Source organism: Martes martes, assembly GCF_963455335.1.
Source record: "Martes martes genome assembly, chromosome: 5".
NCBI lineage: Eukaryota > Metazoa > Chordata > Mammalia > Carnivora > Mustelidae > Martes > Martes martes.
Genome location: NC_137892.1, coordinates 91,001,651 through 91,016,796, shown reverse-complemented (window position 1 = coordinate 91,016,796; position 15,146 = coordinate 91,001,651). Strand labels below are relative to the sequence as shown.

General features: G+C 40.7%; 1 pseudogene across 1 annotated transcript; it reads left to right on the top strand.

The window, feature by feature from the left end:
* The first annotated feature begins 13 nt into the window (after positions 1–13).
* Positions 14–13,760, top strand: LOC308343330 (folate receptor alpha-like; annotated as a pseudogene). The gene is made up of 3 exons: positions 14–129; positions 8,740–8,878; positions 12,904–13,760. The product of its transcript is annotated as a folate receptor alpha-like (transcript).
* The last annotated feature ends 1,386 nt before the right edge of the window (positions 13,761–15,146 follow it).

Sequence of the window (15,146 nt, the reverse complement as noted above, 5' to 3'; positions counted from 1 at the left end):
TGAGAATGGCGGGATGAATTTAAGATTGCTGGGAAATTTAGGAGTATTTCCAGAAAATCTGCAGTTCTCAGTTATGATCTGTGATAATGAATTAAAAGAATCAATCAGCCCCCTGAATTTGTTGGCCAGGTTAGAGGCCTCTATCCCATGCTCACTCTTATTATTGCTTTTATCAGACAGATTTGCAGTATTTGTTTACTTGTCAGTTTCTCCCACTAAATTATGAGACTTTCATTGTCAAGGACTGTGAACTCGCCCTCACATGATAAGCAAATCTGTTTCAAACTCCTGCCTTTAGTCAAGAAAAGAGGAGGGACACGTTGAAAAAGGAAGGGGCAACACAGTCCAGAAACAGAGGAGAGTGAAAATAATAGGATAGATGGGTTCTTACAGGGTCACAACATAACTTGGAAAGAGAGGAGCATCATTAAACTTGCTGAAGAAACTAGTTTATTACCAACCAGTTCTCTAGGTTTGCCACTAGATCAAATTCAAGCTAGCTCTGCACTCCTCCCAATCCAGGCCTCCAGACCAGACCCAATTCTAACAAAACATGGGGTGTTTTCCATCATAGTCGTAACAAATTAGGTCAAACCCAGTGGCTTAAAACAACACAAATTTATTATCTTACACTTGTACATGTAAGAAGTCTGACGCGAGTTTCACTAGGCTATAATTAAGCTGTTAATAAGGCTGCATTCTTTTCTGGAGGCTATAGCAGAGAGAAGGTTTCTTTCTAGAGGCCACTCACATTCCCTGGCTCGTGGCCCCCTCCCTCCATCTACAAAGTCAGTCTAGTTTCTTTCACACTTCAAATTTCTGGGTTTGTTTTTTTTTTCACTCCCATCTTTGATCTCTCTCCCTAGTCCCCTTTCTCTGACTCTCTGACTACAACAAGGAGAGGGGCCCATATGACTAAACTGTACCCACCCAGATAACCCCAAATAGTCTTCCTCTCTTAAGGTCGTTGGCCTTAATCTTACCTAAAAGCACATTATGCCACATAAGGTACCACATTCACAGGTCTGGGGATAAAGATATAGACATCTTTGTGGAGGTTGTTTTTCTGCCTAGTACAAGGTGTTACAGAGATAGCAGAGGAGATGATGTCCAAATGGAAACTAAAGGAGACCACTCATACATGTCATAAACCCAACAAGCCTTTAATTAAATGCAGAAGGAAATTTGTAACTTTGATTACTCAGTTTCCTCAGCACTACACAGGAGGTCAAAAATTCTAGAAGGTGAAGGACACAGGAGGTAAAGAGGAGTGGGTACCAAATCCAGAAAATACCACAGACAGACAAATTTCTGTGTCCCAAAACTACTGCTGTGATTTGGTAATTTCAAAGTTAAACACATACAACCATATATTGCTTCTCTTCAGTAAGTTACATATCTCAAAATAGCTCCAATTCCTTGTTTTCCTTCCAAATGCAATGTTCCATTCATAAGCCACCAGATGGCAGAGAAGAGTAGAAAATAAATTCTTAAATACAGTTAAAAAAAAATCCAGAAAATAAAAACCAAAACACAATTATTCTTGTACTTGGAAAAATCCAGCCCTCTGGAGGTGGGGGGAAGTGGGGGGGTGGGGAGGACAAATTCAATCTTTTTATAGCAGAAAAGCACTTTACTTTTTAAAAAGGTTTCCAGAGGAAAAAAAATAAAAAAAATAAAAAGGTTTCCAGAGACATCAATTTCACAATTTTGCTCCAGGTGATACTGGAAAAATCTGTTAAAAATGTGTATGAAGACAGTGGAGCCAAGATTAACTCAAAACAGTCAAGCAAATTTATAAGTTGAGGAAAAAACTAAGAATCACTTTAAACTTAAGAAGAAGAAAAAAATAAACTTAAGAAGAATCTCCCAAGGATCAAAGCAAGATGGCGGAGGAGTAGCAGACTGAAATGACATCGGGTCCCAGGAGTTCAGCTCGATAGTTATCAAATCATTCCAAACACCTACAAACTCAACAAAAGATAGAAGAGACGAAGAGCGGCAAGTCTAGGAACAGAAAATCGCCCACTTTCTGTAAGGGAGGACATGCAGAGAGGTGAATCCAAAACAATGGGAAGACAGACCGCGGTGGGAGGGGCTGACTCTCAGGAAGTAGTGGAGCAGTCAAGCACAAAATCAGAACTTTTAAGAAGTCTGCTCCACTGAGGGACATCCCTCCAGAAGCTGAGTGGGGGTGGAGCCCTCACAGGGACAGTGTGGTCTCAGACCCTGCGGGGTCATAGAAAGACCGGGAGTGTCTGAGTGTGGTAGAGCCCCCAGGTATCAGAGTGGGGAAGTCGACTACAGAGACAGAGCCAAACAGTGCGGTCTCAGCTTGGGGTTACCTTAAACCATGATCCAAGGCACAGTCTAGCCACTGCTCTTCGAGCAGTGACTCCACAAGTGGCAGATCTGGAGAGACCCTCTCCTTCCTCCTCCAGGAAGAATGGTGCGGTAGTGCGCATCAGGAATCTACTGGGTTTGGAGACTCCAAACAGAGCCACGTACCAGACAGAAACACTCAGTCACAGGCCAGGTGAGCACAGAGCGTGGCCAGAGACCAGGGAGATAGGAGGGATTGCCTGCTTTTCGCTGAGGGCGCACTGAGGAGTGGGGCCCCTAGGGCTTGGCTCCTCCGGGCCGGGGAACGTGAGGCTGCCATTTTCATTCCCGACCTCCAAGGCTGTACAGAAAGTGTTCAGGTAAAAAAAAGCTACTGAGAGCGAACCCAAGCAGATTACTTAGCCTGGCCTCTGGCAAGAGTGGTGCAATTCTGCCTTGGGAAAAGACATTGGAGAATCACTGCAACAGTCCCCTCTCCCATAGAAGATCAGCAAGAACATCCAGCCAAGACCAAGTTCACTGTTCTACCAGAATGGTGGAACTCCAGAGCTAGGGGAAAGCAACACATAGAATTCATGGCTTTTTCACCATGATCCTTTAGTCTTGCAAAGTTAAATTTTTTTATTTTACCTTTTTTCTTATTCTATTTCTTTTAACTTTTCCTCGTTCTTCTTTCAGCACTTTTAAACTAGTTTATCTTAACAATAACTTTTTTTTAAATCTTTTAAAGTCTTCATTGTTATACTCATATTTTATCCCTTCATTGTATTTAACCTTATTTTTTTGTATACATATAGGTTTTTTTTCTTAAAATTTTGGGATACAATTTCTTCTAATAGATCAAAATATACCCTAAATCTAGCACTTGGCTTTATTCTAGTCTCCAGCCTGATCACAATCTCTCTTTTTTTTCTTTTTCCAACCAAATTATCTTATCAATTCCTTTTCTAGAATTTTTTAAAATTTTCATCTTTACAGTCATATCGCATCCCTTCACTGTGTTTACTCATATTTTTGTATATATATGTTTTTCTTTCTTTAAAATTTTGGGAGAGAGTTTCTTAAAAGGGACCAGAATACACCCAAAATCAAGTGGGTGGCTATGTTCTATTCAACCGTCTAATATATACATATTTTTTATATTTTATATTTTTTAATTTTTATTTCTTTTCTCCCCCCTTCCTCCTCCCCCCGGTTCTAGGTTTCTTCTGATTTGGATAGCGTACATTTTTCTGGGGTCTTTACCACCCTTTTAGTATTTTATTCTCTCATTCATATATTCTTATCTTGATAAAATGACAAGGTGGAAAAACTCACCACAAAAAAAAAGAACAAGAGACAGTACCAACAGCTAGGGACCTAATCAATACGGACATTGGTAATATGTCAGAACTAGAGTTCAAAATGATGATTCCAAGGTGCTAGCTGGGCTTGAAAAAGGCATGGAAGATAGTAGAGAAAACCTGTCTGGAGAAATAAAAGCCCTTTCTGGAGAAATAAAAGAACTAAAATCTAACCAACTTGAAGTAAAAAAAAAAAAAAGCTATTAATGAGGTGCAATAAAAAATGGAGGATCTTACTGCTAGGACAAATGAGGCAGAAGAGAAAATTAATGATATATAGGAGACCAAATGACAGAAAATAAAGAAGCAAAGCAAAAGAGAGACAAACAACTACTGGACCATTAAGGGAGAATTTGAGAGATAAGTGATACCATAAGACAAAACAATATTAGAATAATTGGGATTCCAGGGGTGTCTGGGTGGCTCAGTGGGTTAAAGCCTCTGCCTTCAGCTCAGATCATGATCCCAGGGTCCTGGGATCAAGCCCCGAATCGGGCTCTCTGCTCAGCAGGGAGCCTGCTTTCTCCTCTTTCTCTCTGCCTGCCTCTCTGACTACTTGTCTGTCAAATAAATAAATAAAATCTTAAAAAAAAAAAAAAGAAGAATTGGGATTCCAGAAGAAGAAAGAGAGAGAGAGAGGCAGAAGGTATACAGAAGGAAATTATAGTAGAGAAGTTCCCTAATACGGCAAAGGGAACAAGCATCAAAATCCAGGAGGCACAGAGAACCCCCTCAAAATCAATAAAAATAGGTCCACACCCTATCATCTAATAGTAAAACTTACAAGTCTTAGTGACAAAGAGAAAATCCTGAAAGCAGCTCAGAATAAGAATCCTATAACATACAATGGTAGAAATATTAGATTGGCAGCAGACTTATCCACAGAGACCTGGCAGGCCAGAAAGAACTGGCATGATATAGTCAGAGCACTAAATGAAAAAAATATGCAGCCAAGAATACTATATCCAGCTAGCCCATCACTGAAAATAGAAGGAGAGATAAAAAGCTTCAGGACAAACAAAAATTAAAAGAACCTGCAAACACCAAACCAGCTCTACAGGAAATATTGAAAGGGATCCTCTAAGCAAAGAGAGAGCTTAAAAGTAGTAGACCTGAAAGGAACAGAGACAATATACAGTAACAGTCACCTCACAGGCAATACAATGACACTAAATTCTTATCTTTCAATAGTTACCCAGAATGTAAATGGGCTAAATGTCCCAATCAAAAGACACAGGGTATCAGAATGGACAAAAAAACAAAACCCATCAATATGCTGTCTACAAGAAACTCATTTTAGAATCAAAGACACCTCCAGATTTCAAGTGAGGGGGTAGAAAACAATTTACCATGCTAATGGACATCAAAAGAAAGCTGGGGTGGCAATCCTCATATCAGATACATTAGATTTTAAGTCAAAGACTATAATGAGAGATGAGGAAGGACACTATATTATACTTAAAGGGTCTGTCCAAAAAGAAGATCTAACGAGTTTAAATATCTATGCTCCTAACATGGGAGCAGCCAATTATATAAACCAATTAATAACAAAATCAAAGAAACAAATCAACAATAATACAATAGTAGGGGACTTTAACAACCCCCTCACTGAAATGGACAGATCATCCAAGCAAAAGATCAACAAGGAAATAAAGGCCTTAAATGACACACTGGACCAGATGGACATCACAGATATATTCAGAACATTCCATCCCAAAGCAACAGAATACACATTCTTCTCTAGTGCACATGGAACATTCTGCAGAATAGATCACATCCTGGGTCACAAATCAGGTCTCAACCAGTACCAAAAGATTGGGATCATTCCCTGTATATTTTCAGATGACAGTGCTCTGAAGCTCTGAACCTCAAATACAAGAGGAAAGTTGGAAAGAACACAAATACATGGAGGCTAAAGAGCATCCTACTAAAGAATGAATGGGTCAACCAGAAAATTAAAGAAGAATTGAAAAATTCATAGAAACAAATGAAAATTAAAGGACTCAGATGAAGAAAATCATGAATGAAAGAGGAGAAATCACAACCAACACCAAAGAAATACAAACAATTACAAGAACATATTATGAGCAACTATACACCAGCAAACGACAATCTGGAAGAAATGGATGCATTCCTAGAGACGTATACACTACCAAAACTGAACCAGGAAGATATAGAAAACTTGAACAGACCCATAGCCAGTAAGGAGATTGAAGCAGTCATCAAAAATCTCCCAACAAACAAGAGCCCAGGGCCAGATGGTTTCCCAGGGGAATTCTACCAAACATTTAAAGAAGAATTAATACCTATTCTCCTGAAACTGTTCCAAAAAAACAGAAATGGAAGGAAACTCCCAAACTCATTTTATGAGGCCAGCATTACCTTGATCCCAAAACCAAAGACCCCATCAAAAAGGAGAATTACAGACCAATATCGTTGATGAACACAGATGCAAAAATTCTCACTAAAATACTAGCCCATAGGATCCAACAGTACATTAAAAGGATTATTCAGCACGACCAAGTGGGATTTATTCCTGGGCTGCAAGTTTGGTTCAAAATCTGCAAATCAACGTGATACAATGCATTAATAAAAGAAAGAACAAGAACCATATGATCCTCTCAATAGATGCTGAAAAAGCATTTGACAAAGTACAGCATCCTTTCTTGATCAAAACTCTTCACAGTGTAAGCATGGAGGGTACATACCTCAATATCATCAAAGCCATCTATGAAAAACACACACCAAATATCATTCTCAATGGGGAAAAACTGACAGCTTTTCCCCTGAGGTCAGGAACATGGCAAGGATGTCCACTACCACTGCTGCTATTCAATATAGTACTAGAAGTCCTAGCCTCAGCAATCAGACAACAGAAAGAAATAAAAGGCATCTAAATCAGCAAGGAAGCAGTCAAACTCTCACTCTTTGCAGATGATATGATACTTTATGTGGAAAACCCAAAAGACTCCACTCCAAAACTGTTAGAACTCATACAGGCATTCAGTAAAGTGTCATGGTATAAAATCAATGCACAGAAATCAGTTGCATTTCTATACACCAACAATAAGACAGAAGAAAAAGAAATTAAGGAGTCAATTCCATTTACAATTGCACCCAAAACCATAAGATACCTAGGAATAAATCTAACCAAAGAGGCAAAGAATCTATACTCAGAAAACTAGAAAATATTCATGAAAGAAATTGAGGAAGACATAAGGAAATGGAAAAACGTTCCATGCTCATGGATTGGAAGAACAAATATTGTGAAAATGTCTATGCTACCTAAAGCAATATACACATTTAATGCAATCCCTATCAAAATACCATCAAGTTTTTTTTTCAAAGAAATGGAACAAACAGTCCTAAAATTTATATGGAACCAGAAAAGACCCTGAATAGCCAGAGGAATGTTGAAAAAGAAAGCCAAAGTTGGTGGCATCACAATTCCAGACTTCAAGCTCTAGTACAAAGCTGTCATCATCAAGACAGTATGGTACTGGCACAAAATCAGACACATAGATCAATGGAACAGAATAGAGAGCCCAGAAATAGACCTTCAACTCTATGGTCAACTAATCTTCGACAAAGCAGGATAGAATGTCCAATGGAAAAAAGACAGTCTCTTCAACAAATGGTGTTGGGAAAATGGGACAGCCACGTGCAGAAGAATGAAACTGGACCATTTCCTTACACCACACACAAAAAGAGACTCAAATGGATGAAAGACCTCAATGTGAGACAGGAATCCATCAAAATCCTTGAGGAAAACACAGGCAGCAACCTCTTCAACCTCAGCCGCAGCAACTTCTTCCTAGGAACATCGCCAAAGGCAAGGGAAGCAAGGGCAAAATGAACTATTGGGACTTCATCAAGATCAAAAGCTTTTGTACAGCAAAGGAAACAGTCAACAAAACCAAAAGACAACTGACAGAATGGGAGAAGATATTTGCAAATGACATATCAGATAAAGGGCTAGTATCCAAAATCTATAAAGAGCTTAGCAAACTCAACACCCAAAGAACAAATAATCCAAGCAAGAAATGGGAAGAGGACATGAACAGACATTTCTGCAAAGAAGACATCCAGATGGCCAAAAGACACAGGAAAAAGTGCTCCATATCACTTGGCATCAGGGAAATACAAATCAACACCACATTGAGATACCACCTCACTCCAGTAAGAATGGCTAAAATTAATGAGTCAGGAAACGACAGATGCTGGTGAGGATGCGGAGAAAGGGGAACCCTCCTACACTGTTGGTGGGAATGCAAGCTGGTGCAGCCACTCTGGAAAACAGCATGGAGTTCCCACTGGGTATTTACCCTAAAGATATAAATGTAGGGATCTGAAGAGGCACGTGCACCCCAGTGTTTATAGCAGCAATGTCCACAATAACCAAACTATGAAAAAAAACCTAAATGGCCATGAACAGACAAATGGATAAAGAAGATGTGGTATATATATACAATGCAATACTATGCAGCCATCACAAGAAATGCAATCTTGCCATTTGCAACCACATGGATGGAATGAGAGGGTATTATGCTGAGTGGAATAAGTCAATCAGAGAAAAACCATTATCACAGGATCTCTCTGATATGAGGAATTTGAGAGGCAGGGTCGGGGGGCCGTGGGGGATAGGGAAGGAAAAAATGAAACAAGATGGGATCGGAAGGGAGACAGACCATAAGAGACTCTTAATCTCACAAAACAAACTGAGGGTTGCTGAGGGGATGAGGGTAGGGAGAGGGTGGTTGGGTTATGGACATTGGGAATGGTATGTGCTTTGGTGAGTGCTATGAAATGTACAATTCTGACAATTCACAGACCTGTACCCCTGGGGCAAATAATATATTATATGTTAATAAAGTAATTAATTTAAAAAATAAAGAAGCTCCCAAAACCAAACAAACAAAAAGGTCAAAAAACAAAAACAAAAACAAAAACCTGCCTCGGCCCTGTGCCTCCCTGAGGACACTCAACAGCTGTCTCCTGGTCATCCCCACTCAGTCATCCCTCAGACACCTCACATTCAACTTGTCCCACACAGGGAACTCACCGTCCTCCTTCCACACTTCCTCTTCCTCCTGTTGTCTACTTCAGTGAAGAGTATTCTCATCCACCTCATTGCCAAATTTAGAAACCTGAAAGTCATCCTTGTTGCTTTGACAAACTTCCACCCGCCAACAGTGAGTATTTTATCATTCCTTTTCTTCAGGGACTGGTTTGGAAATAATGCACTGGTTCTACTTCTTGTAGTAGTTACCCTAGAAACAACTGTGTGCATATTTACTTTAGCAAAGCCAAAGCTAAAGAGCATCTTTACCAACTATTTTCAGGTGATATGAGGATCTTTTAAAATGCACTAGCCCCCTCCTGGATTAAATCATGGCTGTTGTTACTGGTGTGCATTTTACTTATTTAACCACACTGGGACATTATTATTGCTGGCTTTACAGTATCTACCCATATATTTGCCACCTTCTTTGCTCTTCTTTCCTTCTTGCACCTCAGCTCCTCCCTCAAGGATCACTTTCCTTCTGTCTCAAGTTCATTCTTCAGAATTTCCTATAGGTAGCATCTGCTAGAAATCAACTCTCTCGCCTTTCGGTTTATCAGGTTTTGTCTATTATTCTTTCACCCTCATTCATGAAAGATATCTTTAATTCCAGTTCTACATGGGCAGATATTTTATGTGAGCCCTTTCAAGATACCATTCCACTATCACCTGATTTGCACTGTTGCTGTTAGGAAGTTAACTATTAACCCAACTACTGCTCCTTTGAAGTCATCCACTCTGTTCCTCTGGTGCTTCTGAGATTTTGTTTTCTTTGTCTATTTTTGTAGTTTCTATAATGTGACTAGATTTCTTTTTATTGATACTATTTGGGATTATTGAGCTTCTTTAATTCATTATAAAAGAGTTTCAGTCATTACATCTTCAAATATTGCCTCTGCCCCATTCTTTCTCAACTTTTCTTATGTAATCCCAACTAAATGAATAAATCCTCTTACTCTATCCACCATACATCTTAATTCCACTTCTGTGTTTTCCATCTTTTTTTGGTCTCTCTTAAAAGCATTCCTGGTAGTATTTACAGATCTATGTTCTAGTTCACTAATTCTCTCTTTAGCTTTGATCAATCTTCTGTCAAACTATTAAACTGAATTTTTTTTAGGTTATATACTTATCATTTCTTGAAGCTCTATTTGGTTCTTTTTCAAATATTTTCTGCTCCTTTTTATAATTTTCTACTTTCTGAAGATAATTTTAGGCTTGCATTTTGTCTTTTTTAATATTGTAAACATGGTTGTATTGGCCATGGAAGAATAGGTTATGTGGCAACAATAAATGTCAAATATCCCAGTCGCTTCTGACCACAAACATTTGTTTTGTGCTTTCTGTGTTCACTGTGGGTCAGCACTTCAGCTGGTATCTTCTTTGCTATGGGACCAAGACTGGCAAGTAAGCCATTATCTGAAACATTAATGCCTGTCATAGGAGAAAGCAAAGAGACTTATGACAAAGCACAAGGCAACCCTTAAATCTTCTGAAAGAGGCAATATACATCACTTCTGTTTATTTTGAGTACAATCCTCTTGTAAAGATGGGTACCAAATTCCATAAATAATTTAAAAAAACATCACAGTCCATGCTTCTTATTACTAAATATTCAGTTCCCATCCCATCACATACTAAATACTTACCTCCTCTCCAACAGGGAAGACCCTAGGGTCCTACACAGTCACTGCTCTGAGCTCAAAGTCCAAGATCTCAGATGTGTTCATTTCAATATCAGATCTAGAAGAGGTTCATTTTTAACCTAGATACCTGTTAACTAGTAATCCAAGTTATGCTTCACCCCACCCCAATATATATACATGAGAGTAGAACAGGGTCAGGATAATTCCAATAAAACTCTCATTTGGAAGGATAAAGACGGAAGACACAATTCTAAATCCCAATGGGCAGACAATTACAAGCATTCCTACTCTAGGAAAGTGGAATATTTCTTGAATGGGTCTTGTTTTTCTCTAACTAGGAGTGACTCCCTAAAACACTGCTCACCGTGGCCCTCGGTTCTGCCATCTGGCAAGGTGTTCCTTATCAATTATTATTAGTCACTATGAAGAGGGCCTTGGAAAATATGCCCTGTTTGGGGACTTAGAAGCTTTCTCTACATGTTTCCTTTCCATAGAATTGTGGGGCCACCAATTACAGACTCTGAATGCAGGCTGGTGGTACTTTTGACGAACAATTCTTTCTCAAAAACACACTTGATTTTTTATTCATTTTAATCAGCTCCCTATACAAATAGCCATACCCATAATTCCTTTTTATTAAAGATTTTATTTGTGGGGGGCCTGGATGTCTTAGTCAGTTACTTGTCTGCTTTCGGGTCAGGTCATGATCTCAGGGTCCTGGGATCCAGGCCCTCATTGGGCTCCCTGCTTAGTGGGGAGTCTGCTTCTCCCTCTCCCTCTGCCCCTTCCCCTCTACTCATGAGTTCCCTCTTTCTCTCTCTCTCCCTCTCTTCCAAATAATCTTGTTTTTAATTTGAGAGAGAGAGACAGTGAGAGAGAGCATGAGAGGGGAGAAGGTCAGAGGAGAAGCAGACTCCCCGTGGAGCTGGGAACCTGATGCGGGACTCGATCCCAGGACTCCAGGATCACGACCCTAGCTGAAGGCAGCCACCCAACCAATTGAGCTACCCAGGCACCCTAAATAAATAAATAATCTTAAAATTTAAAAAAAAAGAACAAAATAGCCAGAAATAGAACTATACATATGTAAACCCTTGATAAATGACAGAGATGCCACTGAAAAGTAGTGAGAAAAAGACTGCCTTTTCGATAAAAAGTTCTGGGATAATCAAGTGTCTATGAGAATAAAATGAAATTGTATTTCTAACTTACACCATAAAAATATCAATTTCAAGTAGATTATAAACCGAAATGTGAAAGTCAAAACTGAAAAATTTGGGGGGATAATGGATGACTCAGTCACCTAAGCATCCTACTCTTGGTTTCAGCTCAGGTCATGATTGCAGCATCGTGAAATCGAGCCCCATGTCGGGCTCCATGCTCAGTGCAGGGTCTGCTTGGAATTCTCTCTCCCTTTGCCCCTCCCCCTACCATGCATGGGCACACTATCCCTCTCTCTTAAATAAATAAACCTTAAAAAAAAAAAAAAAAAAAAGCTGGGGCGCCTGGGTGGCTCAGTGGGTTGGAGCCTCTGCCTTCGGCTCAGGTCGTGACCCCAGGGTCCTGGGAGTGAGCCCTGCATCGGGATCTTTGCTTGGCGGGGAGCCTGCTTCCCCTTCTCGCTCTCTCTGCCTGCCTCTCTGCCTACTTGTGATCTGTCTGTCAAATAGCCAAGTAAAATCTTTTTTAAAAAAAAAAAGCTGAAAAGCTTTTAAAAGACTGTACAGCAGAATATCTTCACGACCTCAGGATAGGGAAGAATTTCTTAAGCAAGATGCAAAAAGCAATAAAGATCAATCAGTTCAACTGCATTAATGTTTGTTGAACTTAGAGGTGAGAAAGAACATAATGAACTGAATCAGAAAATTACAGCAAAGTAAAAGGTTAAAGGGGTACACCTAATTGGACTGAAATTCCTCAAATTTGGAAAAAAAGTGTTCTGAAATGGCAATGGGGAGCTTGAGATACATAGAAAGATAGGCAAAGCCAATGCTCATAAAGTACAGTAGTTATGTCCTATAAATTTGCCATGAACAGTGAATTAGTGAACACTAGGAAAAACACAAGATTGGATTCTTGTGGGCCTCTAGTCATGTTAACAACCAATCAATACATAACCTTGTTTTGAATTTATTTTTAAAGATACTTTTGTTCAGAGGCGCCTGGGTGGCTCAGTTGGTTAAGCTGTTGCCTTCGGCTCAGGTCATGATCCCAGGGTTCTGGGATCGAGTCCCACATAGGGGGGGGTCTCTGCTCAGTGGGGAGCCTGCTTTTCCCCCTCTCTCCCTCTGCCTGCCTCTCTGCCTACTTGTGATCTCTGTGTGTCAAATAAATAAATAAAAAATCTTTAAAAAAAAAAAAAAAGATACTTTTGTTCAACTTACGAAGCCAGAAGAGAGGTGTGAGGGATCCAGTGGCCCTTTACTTTCTGAGGTCTTTGGAGGACTTAACACTCCCCAGTTGTCACAGGACTCAGAGACTGACATGGCCCAGCTGGTGGTTAACACAGCTGCTGCTCCTTCGGGTGGGGGCAGCCGCAGTATCGGCAGCCCAGCCCAGGACTGAGCTTCTCAATGTCTGTATGGATGTCAAGCCCTGCAAGGAAAAGCCAAGGCCAGAGGACAAGCTGCATAAAGCAATGCAGCCCCTGGAAGAGGAATCCCTGCTGCTTTGCCAACATCACCTGGGAAGCCCATAAGGGTATTTCCCACCTATACGGACTGAACTGGGACCACTGCGGACAGACGGCACCTGCTTGCAAACAGTACCTCATCCAGGACACCTACCAGTATGAGTGCTCCTAACCTGGGGCTCTGGGGCCAGCAGGTGATCCACAGCTGGCACAAAGAGCGCATCTTGAATGTGACCCTATGTGAAGAGGGCTGAAGAGGGCTGTCTGCACTGCTGGGAAGGCTGCCACACTTCCTAACCCTATGAGAACAACTGGCACAAAGGCCAGGACTGGACGTCAAGGTAAAAGTGGTACCCAGTGGGAGATCCCTGCACCCCTTCCCTTTCTCCTTCCCTGCACCTGCCGCTCTGTACAGTGAGATCTGGAGCCACTCTTACAAACTGAGCAGCTACAGCTGAGGCAGTGGCTCCTGCATCCAGATATGGTTTGACCCAGCCCAGGGCAATCCCAACAGGGATGTGGTGAGGTTCTATGCTGAAGCCATGAGTGGGGCTGGACTCTGCAGGCTTTGGCCTTTCCTTCCTGCTCAGCCTGGCCCTGATGCTGCTCTGGCTGCTCAGCTGAGCTCCTTTTATCTTCTGATACCTGCCCAGCCCTGCCCTATTCAGCTCCATAGCTCCCAGTTACTCACTTCCTGTGCCTGGCCCAGGGCGGAGGTGGGGGCCTCTGACTGACAGTTTGAATAAACCAGACACCCAACATGTAAAAAAACAAAACAAAATAAAATAAATAAAGAGACTTCTGTTTAAAGATACTTATTTAGTACACTCATGCAACAGCAGTATAACTATATAACCATAACTATAGCAGTATAAGTATAGCCCCAATGAAGCTTATCTAACACAGACACTTTCTCTGTAAGGCACATTACAGCCATCTTGCACTTAGGAATACTGGACAGCACTTCAGCCCTATAGATGGGAACTATGTCTTTTTTCAAAGATTTTGTTTATTTATTTGTCGGAGAGAGAGAAAGCACAAGCAGGAGAGGGAGAAGCAGGCTGATCAAGGAGCCCAGCGTGGGACTCGATCCCAGGATCCTGGGATCATGACCTGAGCTGAAGGCAGACGCTTAACTGGCTGAGCCACACAGGCATCTGATGGAGGACTATATTAAACAGTGAAATCACCAACAAAAAGCACAAAAATGTGGAAAATATGCCACTAAACAGACCACAAAAAGGACACTTAAACACAGTACAAGAGCCAAAACAGAAAGAATAGTTACCTTGTTCAACCTCAGCTGGAAACATGGTGCTCGTCAGGTGATACCAGTTTTTCACCACTCCACACATGCCCATGAATGGCCACTAAAGCAGGGTATTGACTGGGGGGCTACAAATAAATCTTAGTAAGTTAAGTGAATTCATAAATATGGAATCTTTGAGAATCGACTGAATATACACAACCTGTGAGAAGGACCATGTGAAGTTCTGAATGAAATGGGCAAGAGGGTGTAGGAGGAGAACCGTGCCTGCAAGAACTTGCTTTGTGACGAATACCCAAGGACGAAGGAAATGAAAGGAATATTTGGAATTAACTGACCCCAACATTTCAAATAAAATTCTAGTGAAAGTTCTTTTGGAGGTTTTCATACTTTGACACATTTGTCTGCCATACCATCACAGTACACTGATTAGGCTTGGATATGAGGGTATAACCAACATGTCCAGACATCACTGCGTCCCAGATTGTCACTTCCCTAGGATAATTCCTAGAAATGAATGTGGGCTAATATTGAGTCACAAATGAGGTTGTTGTTGATAATGTGACACTGTTTGTAATAGGGGTACAACATTTGTTAAATTATGTTTTATCCATAAGTTATTATTATCCATAAGTTATTATTATCATGTGTCTTTGAAATATCTCCTGGATTACATTACCAATTCCCACCTCTACCTCTACCCTCCCTCACCAAACCAGATCAGCCATCATCAAAGAGAGGTAAGAGAAGGTGAGATCTGATCCTAAGACAGGTATAAAAGTGAGCCACCAGCCCAGAGTTCCTGTAAAACGGATCGCACTGCTCCCTAGTAAAACTTCTCCCTAAAACTGGG